Here is a 17,912-nt window from a genome sequence, read left to right as displayed (position 1 = left end):
TGTCTTTATAACATTATCGTATATTCTGAATCACCACCTAGAACCTAACCCTTTAATTGCTTTGTTCGTTTTTTTGGGTGAGACAGATTTACGTCTGAGTTCGACTAAGTGTCGAATATTATCTTTTGCTTCTCTCCTGGCTAGACGTTTAATCCTCCTTAAATGGAGAGATGTTGTCCCGCCCACGCATGCTCAATGGCTTAATGATATTATGTCCTGCTTAGACCTTGAAAAAATTCATTATTCAGTTCTTATTTCGGATACAAAGTTCCATAAGGTCTGGGGACCTTTTATTGAGTACTTTCATAACCTTCCTCTTAACTAAGGTTTTTTTTTTCGGTCCCTTGCTTTCAGCTCCTTTTTTTTGGTAGTAGGCATCAATATCTTCTGTTGCTAAGTGTATTTACAGTTTTGGGGGTTTGAATGTCCTGATTTATATTCTCTATATTGTGTTGTGGTTGGTCTGGAGTTTTTCGTTGTTGCGGGGCTTGGTGGGGATACTAACTTTACATGTCTTCAATTTGGGTGCTTTCTCAATTATCTTCTTTTGTATTATATTATTATTGTATGTTTATTTTTGCACTGTATTAATGCTCTTCATTTCGATCTGGGCTTTTTTATCTGTAGCGATGTAGAAAATGTATAAAAAAACTAATAAAAAAAATTATGCTCCTTCATGTGAGCCATTTCTGCCCTAGGAAAAGTGACTTTGTGTGTGCAATGCCTGAAAGTGGATCCAACCACTGCATTAAGTTAGAAGAGAAATTGTCAATCTCTCCTGGTGGAGGGATGTATAACAAAGGGGCATTGATTTGAGGTAACTGGTAGAGGATTAGAAAAAAATACTTTCACCCAATAAGTGTCTAAGAGCTTGGAACTCATTGCAAGAAATGAAGTTTGGAGTTTGAAGTGGTCACTCTACTTAACAAGTAGCAAGCTGTCAGGTGAGGAGTTGTACCTTGTTCTGTTCCATGCTGACAGCCGCATGGTGAGATCAGTCTATACAGCATTTTCCTCAACCCAAATACATTGGGTTAAAGGCTCCTTCTATGATGTAAATTTCCTATAACTCTATGACTCGTAGCCAAAGAGTAGAAAATCAACTGAAGTGATCTAAACTGGGAAATGCATTTCCCCAGCTATGATGATCAACAGCTGATTTTTTTCCAGTGATGTTTCACTAAGTGCATGTCTACATACGGTCTATGTTCTATCAGTTCTCATTTGACAATTAGAAATAAAGAGGCTTCCCTCAAATTAAGGTACATGTAATGAATGCCTTGTACTCTACAGCTAAACGAGACAGAAAGTGTAGACAGATGGTTCCTCAATGTGCAAGTATCTTTGCTCAGTTCATAATTCCTCTGAATCAGACGCAGCTCGAGATGAAAGCATTGTTCCCTCTGAGCTGCATGGGTGTGCAGTAGCGGCAATAACTGAAATGCTCCCGCATACATAGATTCTGTTGCCACGCAGTTGGAATTTTAATGTCAACATGCTTTCTAAATTATGGTAATAAAATTTTGAAATCTATATGAATATAATTGTGAAACACCCTATAATTAATTAGGTGTTAATGAATATAATCCATAAATTTAAATAGTAAACTATCACAATCTTTACTTTGAAACATTTTAGAGCTTCAACGTTTCACGTCGTTGTTTCACGTTACAACACTGTTACAAATGTATGTCCATCTACTCTTTATTTGCTCTTGAAACAGTGATGCACTATCAATAACTCTCGGAGACGGGAGGCGAACAATAAGCTTTTATTAGCAGCAAAATGGAGCACAGCATCTCGGAGACTGATGGAGGAGCAGTGCCTCCAATCGCCTTTATACAGGGGTCTGTGGGAGGAGCCACGGGAGCAGTCAGCAGAGGGCCGTGTCCAGACAGGTATACATAGTTTACCACAAACAGCAATATATATAAGATCTCAGTAAAAACCCTGTAGGAAGCTTCCATCTCGGGTGACATTTGAGAGGGTGTTTAACTCACTGCATGGCTTTGCATATCTGCATTGTGAGGGCAGTAGACCAGTCCATGTGAAGGGATTTGTTATGTACGGGGAATAACTCAGCCTTTCATGAAGCAGAGAGCCACTTACAGACAGAAGGGAAAGCTCCTGTAATGTTAAAACAATTGGGGTCTTTTGGATTCTTTTCAAAATAAGTAATAGTGTTTGCCATTTGAGAAAAAAAACCTTAATCTCCGTAGTAGTCCATCTTGGTACTACTCAAAAGATTAGCTTTGTTTGTCACGTGTACATCGAAACATATAGTGAAATGTGTTAAACCATATAACAATTACAGCATGGAAACAGGCCATCTCGGCCCTTCTCGTCCATGCCGAACGCTTACTCCCACCTAGTCCCACTGGCCCGCACTCAGCCCATAACCCTCCATTCCTTTCCTGTCCATATCCAATTTTACTTTAAGTGACAATACCGAACCTGCCTCTACCACTTCTACTGGAAGCTCGTTCCACACAGCTACCACTCTCTGAGTAACGAAATTCCCCCCTCGTGCTACCCTTAAACTTTTGCCCTCTAACTCTCAAATCATGTCCTCTTGATTGAATATGTCCTCTTGTTTGAATCAAGATCAAATCAGTAAGGATTGTTTGAATCAAACAATCAGTAAACAATCTAAGGGATCGTTTGAATCAAGATCAAATCAGTAAGGATTGTCCTTATTGATCAGTAAGGATCGTTTGAATCAAACAATCAGTAAACAATCTAAGGGATTGTTTGAATGAAGATCAAATCAATGATCTTCTGGGCAGGGTGCAAATGTGGCCACTCTTCTGGCACCTACAACTGGTGCTGTAGGTCTTTAGAATATGGGAGGGAGTTTCAAAGTACATTTATTATCAAAGTATGTATGCCGTACGCAGCCCTGAGATTTCCTCTTGCAGGCAGCCACAGAACAAAAGAAACAACAATAGAAACCACTTTAAAAAAAACCCCGCAAACTCACAGCGTGTGAGGAAACTGGAACACCCGGAGGAAACCCACACATTCACGAGGAGTATGTACAAACTCCTTACAGACTGCGGTGGGAATTGAACCCCTGTTGCTGACGCTGTGAAATGTTACGCTAATCGCTACACTACTGCTCTGATTTAAAAAAATAATTTCTATGGGCAGCGCAGGAGTGCAGCAGGTAGACAGAGAGTTGGGTTCAATCCCAATTCCCGGTGCCGACTATGTGGAATGTATACATGCAGGTTGGGAGGTTAATTGTCCAAGTTCAGAGTGGATTTAGCATCAAAGTACATATTTAGGATGGTGGTGAATATTGGTAGCTCAGATCAAGGCACTTCATGTTGCAGTGACATCCTCAGTGCTCAGTTGTTCGTGTTTCTTCCTGGGAGTGCTCACCCCACTCTCCTATTTGCTTGCCTCGCTAATGATTGGCTACCCTTCAGTTGACTTTGAATTCTGTTGGCTTGTGTTCCTTAGGGGGATTGTAGATGGCATCTTTCTCGATATGTTTGTTTACGGAGTTATCAGAAGGGAACCACACTTCTAAAAATCCTCCTGCCTGCTTCATTCGTGCCTGTGCCAGAACCTCTGCGGTGTCGCAGTTAAAATGGTGTCCTTCTCGGTCTTCATGTACCCAGATCAGCTACAGCGGATCATGTCTCTGTACCTCCAGTCTGTGTTGAGTAGAGAGTTTAGTCCTGTCTGGCCAGTGTAGTTCCTGTTGCAGCCTCCGCAGGCGATCCTGTACACCACATTGATTTGTTGATTATCTTTACTGGTACCTTGCTTCTTGAGACAAGTAGAGCAAGGTCGTGCATTTCACAGTGCGTTGAATAAGGTCTGAGCGACTTTCTCTCCTGGTGGAATTCTGTGGGTAACCATCGTTTTGGAACACTTTGAACAAGCGCTTCTCTTCCCTGGCCTGAAGTTCAGTGGCGCTGCAGTGTGTTTGAGGTGTGAATGCTGGGAGGCTGATCTTGGTCCATGACTGAGAACAACACCACCTTAACTGGGACACTGGTGCAGACAAGTGTGAAGCAGGCATGAGAATTTTTAGAAGCTTGGTCACTCTTTTGATAACTCCATAAACAAACATATCACTATAGATGACATCTGCGAACCCCTAAGAGCCATAGAAATGCCAGAAAAGAATTCAAAGCTCAGCTGAAGGGGTAGCCAATCGGGCCCGGTGCAAGCAAATAAAGGTTGGGGGCTATTTGGGGGTGAGCACTCCCATATAGAAATTCCAATAACTGTACACTGAGGATGTTACCTTGACTGGTCACGAAACATCTGCAAGCTAGTTGCCAAGCTGGACGAACACCACTGCATCAAAATACATAAACATCACCAAATGCAACCCTGACATTCATTTTCTTGCAGGCACACTCAATAAATCTATCGAATAATAACCAATACAGGATCAATGAAAGACCGCACCAGGGTTAAATTAACCAGGCCGTCTTAAATTGCTCCGAGCATCTAGGTGAGTGATATAATTCAGCCGAGGTTGAAGGGGCGGAGAAGGGGTAAACCTGGGGGGAATTAAACGGAATTAAGATAGGCTCGGTATAATTGGTGGTGTTAATTTGGAGAACCAAAGGGCTTTTTGTTGTGGGACATGATTCTGTAGTTCTTCTGAAAGGCATCTGACAGATTCTCTTAAAGGAGATAGAAGGTAGAGCTCTCATACTGACAGGTCAAGACTAGTAGAGTTCAGAAGGACCGGTACAGGGGCTGCAACTAATCAAGTGACTTGTGTGGTAACTTCTACTTTACAAAAGACCACTTGGCAATTTTATGGCCAAAAGAGCATCTTTATCTGGGACGGCAAACGATATTTACAATACAGAGGCTTCCAGGTACCTCATGCGGCCTGGGTGGTGGAACTATATACAATGCATACTGGGAGTAAAAAGAGCAGAAGTAAAGACCCTGCCAACCCCAGAGCCCTCCTTTTGCTACCAACAGCTCCCCGATTAGTATTAGTAATAATACTCACATTACAACAACTTGGATGTTAGAATGGGAACTAACTCATCATGTTAAAAAAGAGGCAGGTGGTATTTAAGCAATGCAAATGGAAGGGGATGATGATCCCACTCCCCCATCTTCATTCTGTAACCCTTAATCCCCTAACCAATCAAGAACTATAAATCTCAGCCTTCAATGCACACAATGACTTATCCTCCACAGTACTCGTAACAAAGTTCCACAGATTCACCACACCCTGACTGAAGAAATGCCTCCTCATTTTAGTTTTATTCTGAAGCTGTGCCTTCAGATCCAAGACTCTTCTATTAATGGAAAGATCCTCTCCACATCCACTCTATCCAGGCTCTTTCAATATTCAGTAAGATCTAATTATGTCCCCCATTTTCCTTTTGGTAGTAAAGGACAGAGAGAATGGGAAAATGGATTTCAAGTTTTCAAAGAAGCCATTGCTAGTTTATCTAATTTCTCCATTTTGGGCAGCTCCCTCTCTAGTATTATGCTAATATTTTCCAGCATCTTCCCACTTCTTCTGGGAAATGCAGGATGTTTGGAAGGTTGCTATCTCTGAACTGCACCTTAGATTTCTCCCTTGGCACTACACAGTTTCTAAGACACAGGAACAGAACTGGACAAATCAGCTCACTGAGTCTGTTCTGTCTTTCAATCGTGGCCAACGTTTCTTCAACCCTGTTCTCTCACCTTCCTTCTGTAACCCTTAATCCCCTTACCAAACAAGAACTACAAATTTCAGCCTTCAATACGCTCACTCAGTAGCAAAGAGTTCTGCAGATTCACCACACTCTGGCTGAAGGAATTTGTCATTTCAGTTTGATTCTGAGACTGTGTCTTCATTCCTGGGATTATTCTTACGAACCCCCTCTGGACTGGTGGGCTGATAATGACATTCCATTTTTCAAGAAGGGTAGCAAGCACAGGCCAGGGAACTACAGACCAGCAGGCCTAACTCCAGTTGTTGGGAAGTTACTAGAGAGAATTCCAAGGGAGAAAATCTATCATCATTTGGACAATCAGGGCCTAATCAGGAATAGTCAGCATGGTTTTGTATATGGGAGATTGTGTCTCTTGGACTCTCCCCAGAGCCAAGAGAAGTGGGACCCAATTTTGCTCACAATATTTCAAATTCTGTGGTGTTAAAGAAGTGATTCTGTAAAAGTTAAATTGTTTGGATATCATTTCAATAGTAATCCATGGAAAATTAACATTGTAGCATACAACTTCTAGACACTTCATGCCTTGCACAAATTGTTTATTTTTAACCTGCTTTTTGAACATTTGAACTGTGTAACATGAAAGCTCTGCAAAAGTAAATAGTAATAAAGTGATTCAAAATAAACATTGGTTCACAGGGAATTCACAACATTCAATCACACAGTACTTTTCAGTCTTGCAGAATCCTTCTGGACATTGTTCATTGTACAGCATGTACTCCACCTGTTTAATCTAAATTATGTTGTCAGATAGTCAAGTCTTTCTTTCATTTGGCAAATGATTACCAACTGGTGAGCTGGAACTCTGAAGCCATCGACATTCATGCATAAAATAGAATATGAATGCCCTACAATATCAATGTCCAATATTTGTAATTAGCATCATGGCAGAATTCACATCATTGTTGGCTGAATTTCAGATGGTGACAAGAAGACGTGCAGGAGTGAGATATATCTGCTAGCTGAGAGTTGCCGCAGCAACAGCCTTGTACTCAACATTAGTAAGACCAAAGAATTGATTGTGGACTTCAGAAAGGGTAAGATGTGGGAACAAGCGCCAGTCTGCATAGAAGGACCAGAAGTGGAAACAGTAAGCAAGTTCAAGGTCCAGGGTGTCAATATCTCTGAGGATATATCCTTAGCCCAACATATTGATGCAGTTACAAAGAAAGCATGACAGTGGCAATATTTCATTAGGAGCTTGAGGGAATTTGAAATGTCACCAAAGACACTCACATATTTCTACAGATGTGCTGTGGGGAGCATCCTAACTGGCAGCATCACCATCTGGTATGGGAGAGGGCACACTGAGCAGGATCCATATTAGCTGCAGAAAGTTGTAAATTCAGTCAGCTCCATCATGGGTACTAGCCTCCCCAGCATCCTGGACATCTTCAAGGAGCAATGCCTCCATCATCAAGGACCCCTATCACCCAGGGCAAGTCATCCTCCCATTGCTACCAGCAGGGAGGAGGTACAGGAGCCTGAAGACACACCTCAGTGATTCAGCAACAGCTTCTGCCCCTCTGCCATCAGATTTCTGAATGGACATTGAACCCATGAACACTACCTCACTACCTTTTCTCTGCACTACTTACTAATTTAACTTTTTAAAATATATATACTCCTTACTATAATTAGTTTTTATTATGTATTGCAATATACTGCTGCCACATAACAGTAACTTTCACAACATATGCCGGTGATATTAAACCTAATTCTGATACAATACTTCAGCTGAAATTTGATCACTTTCTTTCACGGAGACGTAGTTGTGGGAAGTTGTTTCATTCTTCACCCCCACTCTACCTATGTACTGATGGTGTACAGATTATACTAAAGCAGGTAACTACTAGGAGGTAAAGATGAACGTGTATCTGTAGGGGCTTAATTTTAAGATAATTGGAGCAAAATTTTTTTAACACAGAGTGTGCTGGGTGTGTGGATGTGTGGAATGTGTTGTTAGGGGGCCTGGTAGAGAAAGGTGCATTAGGAACATTTGAGAAACTCTTAGATGGGCACAGGATGATAGAAAAATGCAGAGCTATGTAGGCAAGAGGGGTAGATTGATCTCAGGGTAGATTTAAGGTCAACACAACATTGTGGGCTGAACTCACTCTCCGCTCCACATTGACAAACATAGTACTGTGCAAAAGTCTTAGGCACATGTATATAGCTAGGGTTTGACATTTGTCAATGTGGAGCAGAGAGTGAGTTTGTAAGTCTGATGGGAACAAAGGATGTTGGGAATGGCAAGGGTGAAGTGCCGTGAGAGGGGTGGAGGACAGGTGGCAGAGAAGGTGTGCTGGGGCTGGGGTTGGCATGGGTGCAAACACACTCAAGGCCATTTAATTGCAAACAAATGATTTATTGATCATTAGAGAATGTCTTTCTTTTGCTTCCCACTCCTTCCCCTTTCCCTTCCTCTTTTCCCAATCATGATTCTCCTCTCCCTGTCCTCTTCCCATTCTCTGTTCACAATAGAGACCCATATCAGAATCAGGGTTATCATTACTCACATATGTCATTAAATTTGTTATTTGCAATAGCAGTAGTACAGTGCAATACATAAAACTACTACAGTACTGTGCAAAGGTCTTAGGCACCTTAGTATATATATGCCCAAGACTTTTGCACAGTACTGTATTCTATGTTTTCTGTATTCCATGACATAGAGGAAGTCCATCTCAGAATATTGTGTCTATGCTAGCTTACAATGCAGTCAAATCCCAGAAACCTATTCTACCTACATTCTGATCAGCATTGCCCCCCAGAGCTGCTAAAACAAAAATATTCATCACCATCATTATGTGCTGTTTTGTATATTGTGGGCGATCATGGTCTCATGACTGTGATCATTCTTGACCAATTTTACTACCGAATTGGTTTGCCATTGCCTTCTTCTGGGCAATGTCGTTACAAGACGGGTAACCCCAGCCATTACCAATATCTTCAGAGATTGTCTGCTTGGCATCAGTGGTCACGTAACCAGGACTTGTGATGTGCACCAGCTGCTCGTACAACCATCCACCACCTGCTCCCATGGCTTCACATGGCCCTGATCGGGGTGGGGGGAGGTGCTACAACTTGCAGACTAGCAGAGGGAAGGAGCACCTTACACCTCCTTCATTGGAGACGCATCTCCACCCCACCACCCTAACAAAAATACTGGGGTAAATTTAATACCTTAAAGGGGTACCCAGCATTCTGCCTGACTGGATCAGCCATCTGTTACAGAGCCTGAACAGTTCAACATTAAACCAATGGAAATTAAACTGAGGGAAAAAAACAGTTTATGATGAGTGTTAAAGATTAAAATTTATGCCTCTGGAGGCATGACTTTGGAGACATCTGATTTGCAAATATTGGCTTTTATTTCTTTTATAGCTAGGAGGGCAATGTTGTTTAAATGGAAGGATGTTGCTCCGCCTACTCATGCTCAATGGTTACGTGATATAATGTCATGCTTAAATTTAGAGAAGATCCTTTGTTCAATTTCTGATTCTAACCAAGACTTTCAAACATTGTGGGGATCATTCTTGAACTATTTTCAAAACCTTTGATTTGGTGTTAAAGTACAGATGTTGGCTAATAACATAAATCATAATATGATAAGGATTTTTTTCCATCTTTCTTTCTTTACCAAACAGCTTCGATCTTGATAGTGGGTTTAGATTCTTTTTTTATAATAAAGTAATTACAATTCAAGCTACAATTTAATTAATGTACGTGTTTGATTATGTATATAGGGTACCGCGAATGCAAGTGTGATTTAAATATAATGTATTCAGTACTGTTCTATCTTTCTTTTGATTCATAATATATAACCTCATGTACTCTGTACTCTTCTATGTGAAAATTAATAAAAATGTTGAAAAAGAAAAACTGAGTTCACATGTTAAGGGAAAATTGAAGAATGTTTAAATTTTGAAAGTTGATGCTACAAGTTGTGATATTCATACAGGGATAATTAGACAAAATGGTGACTCAGCTTAATACAACCCATTTTTTTGATGAGTAAATTCAAATTATATTATCACTAAATAATGGATGAATCAAACATAAATTTATCACTGTCCAATATTGTTATAAAGTCACAAAATTACAGAGAGATGTAACATGGAAACTGGCTTTCTGGGCAAATGAGACCATGATGACTGTGAAGGTGCATTTTTATACTAATCCAACCCTAAGATATTTTACCTGCTACATCCTCTCCACACACATGCTGCCCAACCTGCTCGGTATTTCTAGCAATGCACACAGAATGCTTTAAGAACTCGATGTTCGGCAGCATCAATGGAAGGGAATAAACAGTCGACATTTCAGGCAAAACCCTTCAACAAGATTGGAAAGGAAGGGGACAAAAACCAAAATATGAAGCTGGGCATTGGATGAGCAATACAAGCTGACAGGTGATAGGTGAGACCAGGTGAAGGGGAAGGTGGGTGACTGGGGGAGGGGGAATGAATTAAGAAGCTGTGAGGGGATAGGTGGAAGACTTACAAGGCTAAAGAAAGAATCTAATAGGAGAGGACAATGGACCCTGCGAGAAAGGGAAGGAGGAAAGTAACTAGAGGAAGGTGATATGCAGGTAAGGAGAAGAGAGGTATTGACAGAATAACTAGAATGGGAAATAGAAAAAGAGAAGAGGGAGGGGAGAAATTACCAGAAAAAGGACTTCCAGCATTCTCATATGTATCAGCTTTCTAACAACTGTTGTCTTTTGCATCTCATCTTTTCAGATAGATCTCCTTGCTTTATTTTTCCTCTTGGTGAGAGCCCACATTCATTTGCAGCTCAGGGGTTTGAAAAGCATCCTGGACAAACCTGGTCCTCACCTGCTCACAGACACCTTCCACCTCGCTGCAGTTTAAAAATGCTTGTTTTCTCTTTATTTTGCAATTCATCTCCCTCTGTACATGTTGCCAGAGCTGGTGAGTACATTAGCACTTTCTGTTTTTAATGCATTAATCTATCACAACATGATTCTACTTCTGGTACTGTATGCTGTTAGGTTACTCTGAAGCAGTGGTCACTTTATCAGCCACACCTGCTCGTTAATGCAAATATCTCAACAGTCGATCATGTGACAGCAACTCAGTGCATGCAAACATGGTTAAGTGGTTCAGTTGTTGTTCAGAGCAAACATCAGAATGGGGGAGAATTGTGATCTAAGCGACTTTGATCGTGGAGTGAATGTTGGTGCCAGATGGGGTGGTTTGAGTATCTCAGAAACTCAATCTCCTCAGATTTTCATGCACAGTACTCTAGAGTTTGCAGAGAATGGTACAAAAAACAAACAAAAAAAAAAAATCCAGTGAGCAGCAGTTGGCTGAGCAAAAGCATCTTGTTACTAAGAGTGGCCAGACTGGTCAAGCTGACAGGAAGGTGACAGCAACTCAAATAACCACGTGTTACAGCAGTGGTGTGCAGAAAAGCATCTCTGAATGGACAACACAACGGACCCTGAAGTGGATGGGCTACAGCAGCCATAATCATACAGTACACTCAGTGGCCACTTTACCAAGTACAGGAGGTACATAATAATGTGGCTTCTGAGTGTATGTGTTTCCCTATCCATTCACACTGTATTTCCACTTCAATTCATTGTATGTCCAGAGAATGCTCTTAAGGATGCGGACTATCTCAGATGTGGTTATTAAGAAAATAGCCATTGTTTACCTTGAACTAAGCGATGACACTGAATTATTCATTACAAGTATACAATTGGAGTTTACAACGCCTTCTTGCTTGATAGGTAACATGTCCTATCCAAGTCTAAACCAGAATTCACTAATTTGCACAGCTGTTAGCACATAAGGTTAAATGAGAGGAGTGTTTAGAAAGTTTGCCATTTTCTGAAGTGTGCCTATGTGAATGAGGACATGGATCTATAGATTCCATCACTTCCTCACAATGGAAAGGGACACCTCTTTTATCTGTTGCACCAGCGTAGCTCCAGCACATTAGGAAAGGTTGGTATGTAGCGCTTACCTTGACGTAGAGCTATCAAAGTCAGCAGGAGCAGAGTTGGAACTTGCTCCCTTTGTTTTCTAATTTGAGCCCAAAGATAATTATTTGCAGATGGATCAAGGTGTTTTCCATTACAGAGACCCTTGCAGAGACCTTTGCTTTATTCCTGGCCATCTATGAGGTTCCGGAGCACTGACGAATGCTAATGTGATACGTACCAATGCTTACAAAGAGTGGCAAAAACAAGCTGGTGAACTAGCGGCTGGTGAGTCTGGCATTGCTAGTGGATGAATTGCTGGAGGGAATACTGAGGGATAGGATCAACCATCACTTGGAGGGTCAGGCTAATCTCGGTTCATAGGCATTTTACCTTGTAATTCTGGGCAGTCAACATGGCTTTGTCATGGGAAGCCATGACCGACAAATCTCTTGAAGTTCTTTTAGGCGACAACTAGAAGGGTAGATGAGCACAGGACAGAGGATGTTGTCTATATAGACTTTAACAAGACCTGTGACAAAGTCCTCATGGCAGGTTAGTCTGCATTTAGAGGTAGATAGCTGATTGGGTTCAAAGTTGGCTCAGAGCAAGGAAACAGAGACTGATAGATGAAGTTGTTTCTTGGAATGGAAGACCTAGTTCAGTGTTGTACTACAGGGCTCAGTGTTGAGACCTTTGTAGTTTTCAATTTATATAAATAATTTGGATGTAAATGCACAAGGCATGATTTAGTATCATTGAGATACAGCTTGGAATAGGCTGTTCTGGCCCTTCAAGTCACGCCACCAGCATCCTCCGATTCAACCATAGCCAACTCATCAGATCATTTACAATGACCAATTAACCCACCAATAGGTTTGTCTTTGGAATGTGGGAAGAAACTGGATCACCCAGAGGAAATCCACATGGTCACGGGGAGAACGTACAAACTCCTTACAGGCAGCAGCAGGAATTGAACCTGGGTCACTGGCACTGTAAAGCATTGTGCTGACCACTACACTACCAATTTTGTAGAGGATACCAAATAGTTGGTGCTATAGACAGTATGAAAAGTCACAAGGTAATCTTGATCAGCTTGATATCTGGGCTAAGGACTGGCAAGTGCCTATGGATTCAGATCAGCATGAGGTATATCATTTTGGATGATCATGCCAGGGTAGGATTTATACAGGAGGGCCTTGAGAAGTATTATGGAATAGAGGAACCTAGGAGCACGAGTACAGTTTGGGAAAAGAGTATCTCAGGTAGATAGGGTGGGGAAGAAAACGTTTGGCATTAGGTCTTCATTGTTGCGACATAGGAGTTGGGAAGTTTTGTTACAATGTTCTATCAGACATTGGTGAAGCCACACTTGGAATATTGTGTACAGTTTTGGTCACCCTTGTTATAGGAAAGATGCTATTAAACTTAGAAAGAGTGCAGACAAGATTTACAAGGAGAGATTGTGTAAACTAGTTCTTTATTTCCCATAACCAAGGAGACTCAGGGGTGATCTGATAAAGGTTTTTTTTTAAATCTTAGGGATATAGACAGAGTCCTTTTCCCTGGGAATAGGTGCTAAAACAAGAAAGCATAGGTTTAAGATTAAAACCGAGAGATTTAAAAGGGATATTGAGGGCAGATTCTTCAAGCAGATGATGGTGTGACTTATAATGAGATGCCAGAAACAGTAGTTTAGACAGACACATTAGCAATATTTAAAACCCTTTGGATAAGAGCATGTATAGAAGAGGTTTAGAGGGCTATGGGGGCTAAATGCAGGCAGATGGGACGAGCTCATTGGGAACCCAATTACAATGGACGACTTCATTCTGGCCTGTTTCCCCGCTGTAAACTCTATGGCTTTATAACAAAAAAACTGTTTTAGTAGAGCATATGAGTTGGGAAGTTTTATATATATATATGTATAAGTCATTGGAGAGGTTACACTTGGAAAATTGTGCACAATTGTAGTCATGCCTGTTATATGAAAGACGTGGGCTGGATCTATGTCTCTACCTAAGGAGGTGTAAGGCTTGCTTTCCGAAAGCCTGCAGGCCACCCTTGGGCAAGATGTAGCTCCTGCTAGCCCTCCCGATCAGGGTCATGTGAAGCCATGGAAGCAAGCTTGCAAGATGGTCGTATGAGCAGCTGGTGCATTTCACAATTCCTGGCTATGCAGCAATCTCTGCAGAGTATTGATAATGGCTAGGGTTAGCCATCTTGTAAAGACACTGCCCAGAAGAAGGCAATGAAAACCATTTCTGTAGGAAAATTTGCCAAGGACAATTATGGTCATAGATCATGATCGCGCGTGATATACGACATAGCACTTAACAATGGTGTTGAATAAAATTAAATCAGTTCTGGATCTGTCACAAATGCATGACTGTCTTATTGGTGATTTAAAAGGCATTTAAACAAGCACATAAAGAGGCAGGGAATGGAGGAGTACTGAACATGTTCAGGCAGCTGGGATTAGTTTAAATTGGAATCATAATCTGTGAGTGGAAGGGCCTGTTCCTCTGTTATTTTAGTCCGTGTATTATATAGGAATGAGATGGAAGAATTGGAAACAATTGTCACACTGTCACTAATAAACAATTCTGCAAAGGAAGCAAAAACATTTATACAGCAACTTTAATGCGGTGGTGCATCACAGGGGATTGATATCAGAATACAAAGGTGGACTTCACTAAATTAACTAAAGCATTACCCATACAGGCAAAAGTCAATACTGTATTTTAAAATAATCAGTTGAAATTTTCTTTACAAGATTGGAAAATTTTGATTGAGCATGTTTCTATGGTTTTGCTTAACAACAGACACAGTGCATATATTTTTTGTGGAATCATCTTCAGATTCAGCCAATAGTAAAGGGTTGTCAGAGCTCACGCGAGTACAAAATACTGATTATATTGAAAGAAATGAGCAACTCATGAGAACGCTTAATGAGTTTTCTCAGCTGAAATCACATGAGTTGGTCCCTCTGAGCACTGCCCCTTCGACTGAAATTTGGTCACTTTTCAGCCTCTAGTTTGAAATCAGAGCGAATGCATCATGTCTATGAACTGTCTTCGTGGATATTTTTTCTTTCATTTACTCATACTTAAAAAGTTACAATTTTAATTGGTTTAACAATATAATAAATGTAATGAACAAGATAAAACTGATCAACTGCAGTTTTATTCTTTGCATTTTCATTTTCACACCTCTGATATCCTTTTGTCTTCTAGTGACAACAGGGATTTCTGCTGCCTGAGCCTTTCATCGTGTAATTTCTTCCAAAATCTCTTTGTCTTTTTAGAGTCACAGCAATTAAACAAACATTTTTTCTAAAGTACCTTGTTAAATTCCTGTAAAACTCTGAGACTTCTTTTGTATTAAAGACACAATATAAAACTGTTGTTCAGTTCTACCCTCACTTAATTAAATTAACTTAATTTGGATCAGATGAGCCTCAGAATATGGAAATGATTGTGCCAGCAGACATGTTGTGATTGAAAATCGATTCATGCTATTAAGCTAATCACAGTACGAAATTCTAAAACAAAACCTTCACAAAGACTTCTCTCTAGCCTTTGCCTCAGGCACATCTGCCTGCTTAACAGAAAAGTTTGTTTTTCTCAGACATTAATCAGAATAATGAGGGCAAAGTGTCTGGATGATCATTACAGTTTTCTTACGGAACACTCAAATGTTTGAGTAATTGTATATCTCAAGGTCAATAAGTAGAATTACAGAAAGTCCCCACCCACATTCATCAAAGACATCAGGCAGGGAGTCAATGAATAAGGAAGCAGTTACGAGGTAAGACTGGGAGGTAGGGCGATGGAGGAGGTGTACGGAGGGTGAAGGAAGCCAGAATGACCCATAACATCCCAGGACATATGGGAATGCTCTGTTTCTTATGACTTCCATATTTTTCCCCAATCTTAGTCTTGTTCCCCAGTCTTTATCTAATTCAGGAATTGTTTTGTGCAATGAGAAAAACACAGCTAATGGCATGATCTTTGCAAATTTTGCTGATCTGACAGTAGATGAAATGTCCCGCAGTGTGCAGGTTTCTGCAAAACTAATCTTTGAGAGGAGCACAATTATTTTACCTCGATTACAAGATGAAACATGCCCACGTTGCCAAGTCTCCATGAACTACTGATTTCTGAAGCACCTAGAAAGTCTTTGGAAATAAACAAAATGTTTCCTTTTAGAAAAAAAAAGCCTTAATTTTATTGAAACGCTGACTGGAAGTTACTCCAATGGGTTGTTTCAGTAATCAGGCATTTAAATTAATACCCATATAGGATGGGTAAATAACTTTGTAATCATGAGCATTTCATTTCAATGCATTGTAACAGCATTGCAAGTGGAACCTCAAACTCTGATTGGAATCTCACAAATTTTGCAGAGGTATTCTTACAGTCATGGACACAGTATAGCCAAGCACCAGTATACAGACAATCTAAGAGACTGAATTTAAAGCACACTTGAAAGAAAACCAGAACAGATAAGGGTTGTGATAATTTAGAAAAGTCACATACCTACTCCAGAGCACTTGTTGGAAACGGATTTCATGTACTTTTGTGTAACTTGTACTTTCCAGCTGAATCCGAGACAAAGCCCGACTAGATGCATGAAGGCAACAGAATGGTAAAAAATACTCTTAGCTCATACTTGCCAATCTAGTTTGTGTTTCTTTTCCAGGACTAACAGCTGCACAAAAGAAAGAAAGGTTTAGTAAACCTGACAGACAGGTTTTGCTATAGATTTATAACAGGTAAAACTAGTCCCTTCGATATTATTTAACTACTTAATACATGTTTCCTTTGTAAGCTTGCGACTATTTTCTCCCAGTCACTTCTTTGTCTGAAAGCATTTATTTTTTCTGTAAAAAGAACCTTTTTCTCTACTTTATTTATGTCTCCCAGTGCCCTATTAATTCGCCCTATTATGAGGGTTGTTCAAAGTGTCTAATTGGACTGAATCCACTCACAGTGTTCTTTAACCCATTTCAGATGTGGATGCCACCTTCATTTGTTTTTTTGCAGCTGCTGTTATGGCATTGATTGCTCCATTCTGCGCTCTGAATATAGTAAATTTGCTAATAGTTTGTACAAAATCTAAAACTGGCTTATTACAGCATTCTCTAAAACTACACAGAATTCAGCATGCTTGGGCATGATTGAAAATGGATCCAATAGGAGTGGAATTTATAATATTTATCAGATGATCAAATGCTGCTGACTCCTCTGGAAATATTCACCACAATCAACTGACATTTGGGAAGGTGTTGGAGTAGTTTTGATAAAGTCAATTGATAAACACTATGAATTTGAACCTTGAACTATATACATGCGAGCTGTCTGTTACCCTACAGAACAGAAATGACTGACTTATTGATATTCTGAGTGAATATCTATTGAATCCTACTGAGTACTGAAAGGCTTCTTACCGGAGAAGGGTCACAGCTCGAAACATCAATTTTTAATTCATTTCCATAGATGCTGTCTGTCCTGCTGAATTCCTCCAGCATTTTGTGTATGTTGCTCAAGAATTTTAGCATCTGTAGACTCTCTTGTGTACAGAATATTGAAAGGCCTGGTTCGAGTGGACGTGACGAGGATGTTTCCAGTAGTGGGAGCATCTAGAACTAAAGGGCACAGCCTCAGAATGCAAGGATGTCTCTTTAGAACACAGATGAGGAGGAATTCCTTTAGCCAGAGTCAGTGAGTCATTGCCACAGATGGCAGGGGAGGAATTGCATAGTTAAAGTGGAGGTTGGTAGGTACTTAATTAGAAAGAGTATCGAAGGTTATGGGGAGAAGGCAGGGAATGGAGTTGACAGGGAAACTAAAACAGCCCTTATTGAATGGCAAAACATATTTTGTGGGCTGATGGCCTAATTTTACTCCTATGTTTTAGAGTTTATATGCAAAACAAGTAAGAAAGGTGGATACTGGGAGCCATAACCCCGAAGAACACGTGACATGTTCTGAATGAAATTATAGCAGTCAAATCAAAATAAACTAGTAACAGAATCATGGAGTATTATAGCACAGAAACAGGCCTGTTGGCCCATCTAGTCCACGTTGACATGTTCATTCTGCCTAGTCCCATCTACCTGCATAAAGTAACGCTTCGTTGAATTGCAATTGTATGTTTATTTATTTATTGAGACACAGGGCAGAGTAGGCCCCTCTGGCTCTTTGATCCACGCCACACAGCAATCCCCCGATTTTATCAGCGAT

At 40.5% G+C, this 17,912-nt stretch overlaps 1 protein-coding gene across 1 annotated transcript in view; it reads right to left on the bottom strand.

The window, feature by feature from the left end:
• The window catches only part of LOC132398940 (uncharacterized), a 98,750-nt gene extending 82,006 nt beyond the window's left edge, over positions 1–16,744 (bottom strand). Inside the window, exons 1-2 of the mRNA XM_059978776.1 lie at positions 16,658–16,744; positions 16,206–16,377 (exon numbers count right to left, since the gene is read on the bottom strand). The gene's annotated coding sequence lies outside the window, so the exon portion shown is untranslated. The remainder of the gene's footprint in view (positions 1–16,205; positions 16,378–16,657) is intronic.
• Between the last annotated feature and the right edge of the window lie 1,168 nt (positions 16,745–17,912).

Source organism: Hypanus sabinus, chromosome 9 (assembly GCF_030144855.1).
Source record: "Hypanus sabinus isolate sHypSab1 chromosome 9, sHypSab1.hap1, whole genome shotgun sequence".
NCBI lineage: Eukaryota > Metazoa > Chordata > Chondrichthyes > Myliobatiformes > Dasyatidae > Hypanus > Hypanus sabinus.
The sequence above is the reverse complement of the archived record's forward strand: the minus strand, read 5'-3'. Positions and strand labels throughout refer to the sequence as shown.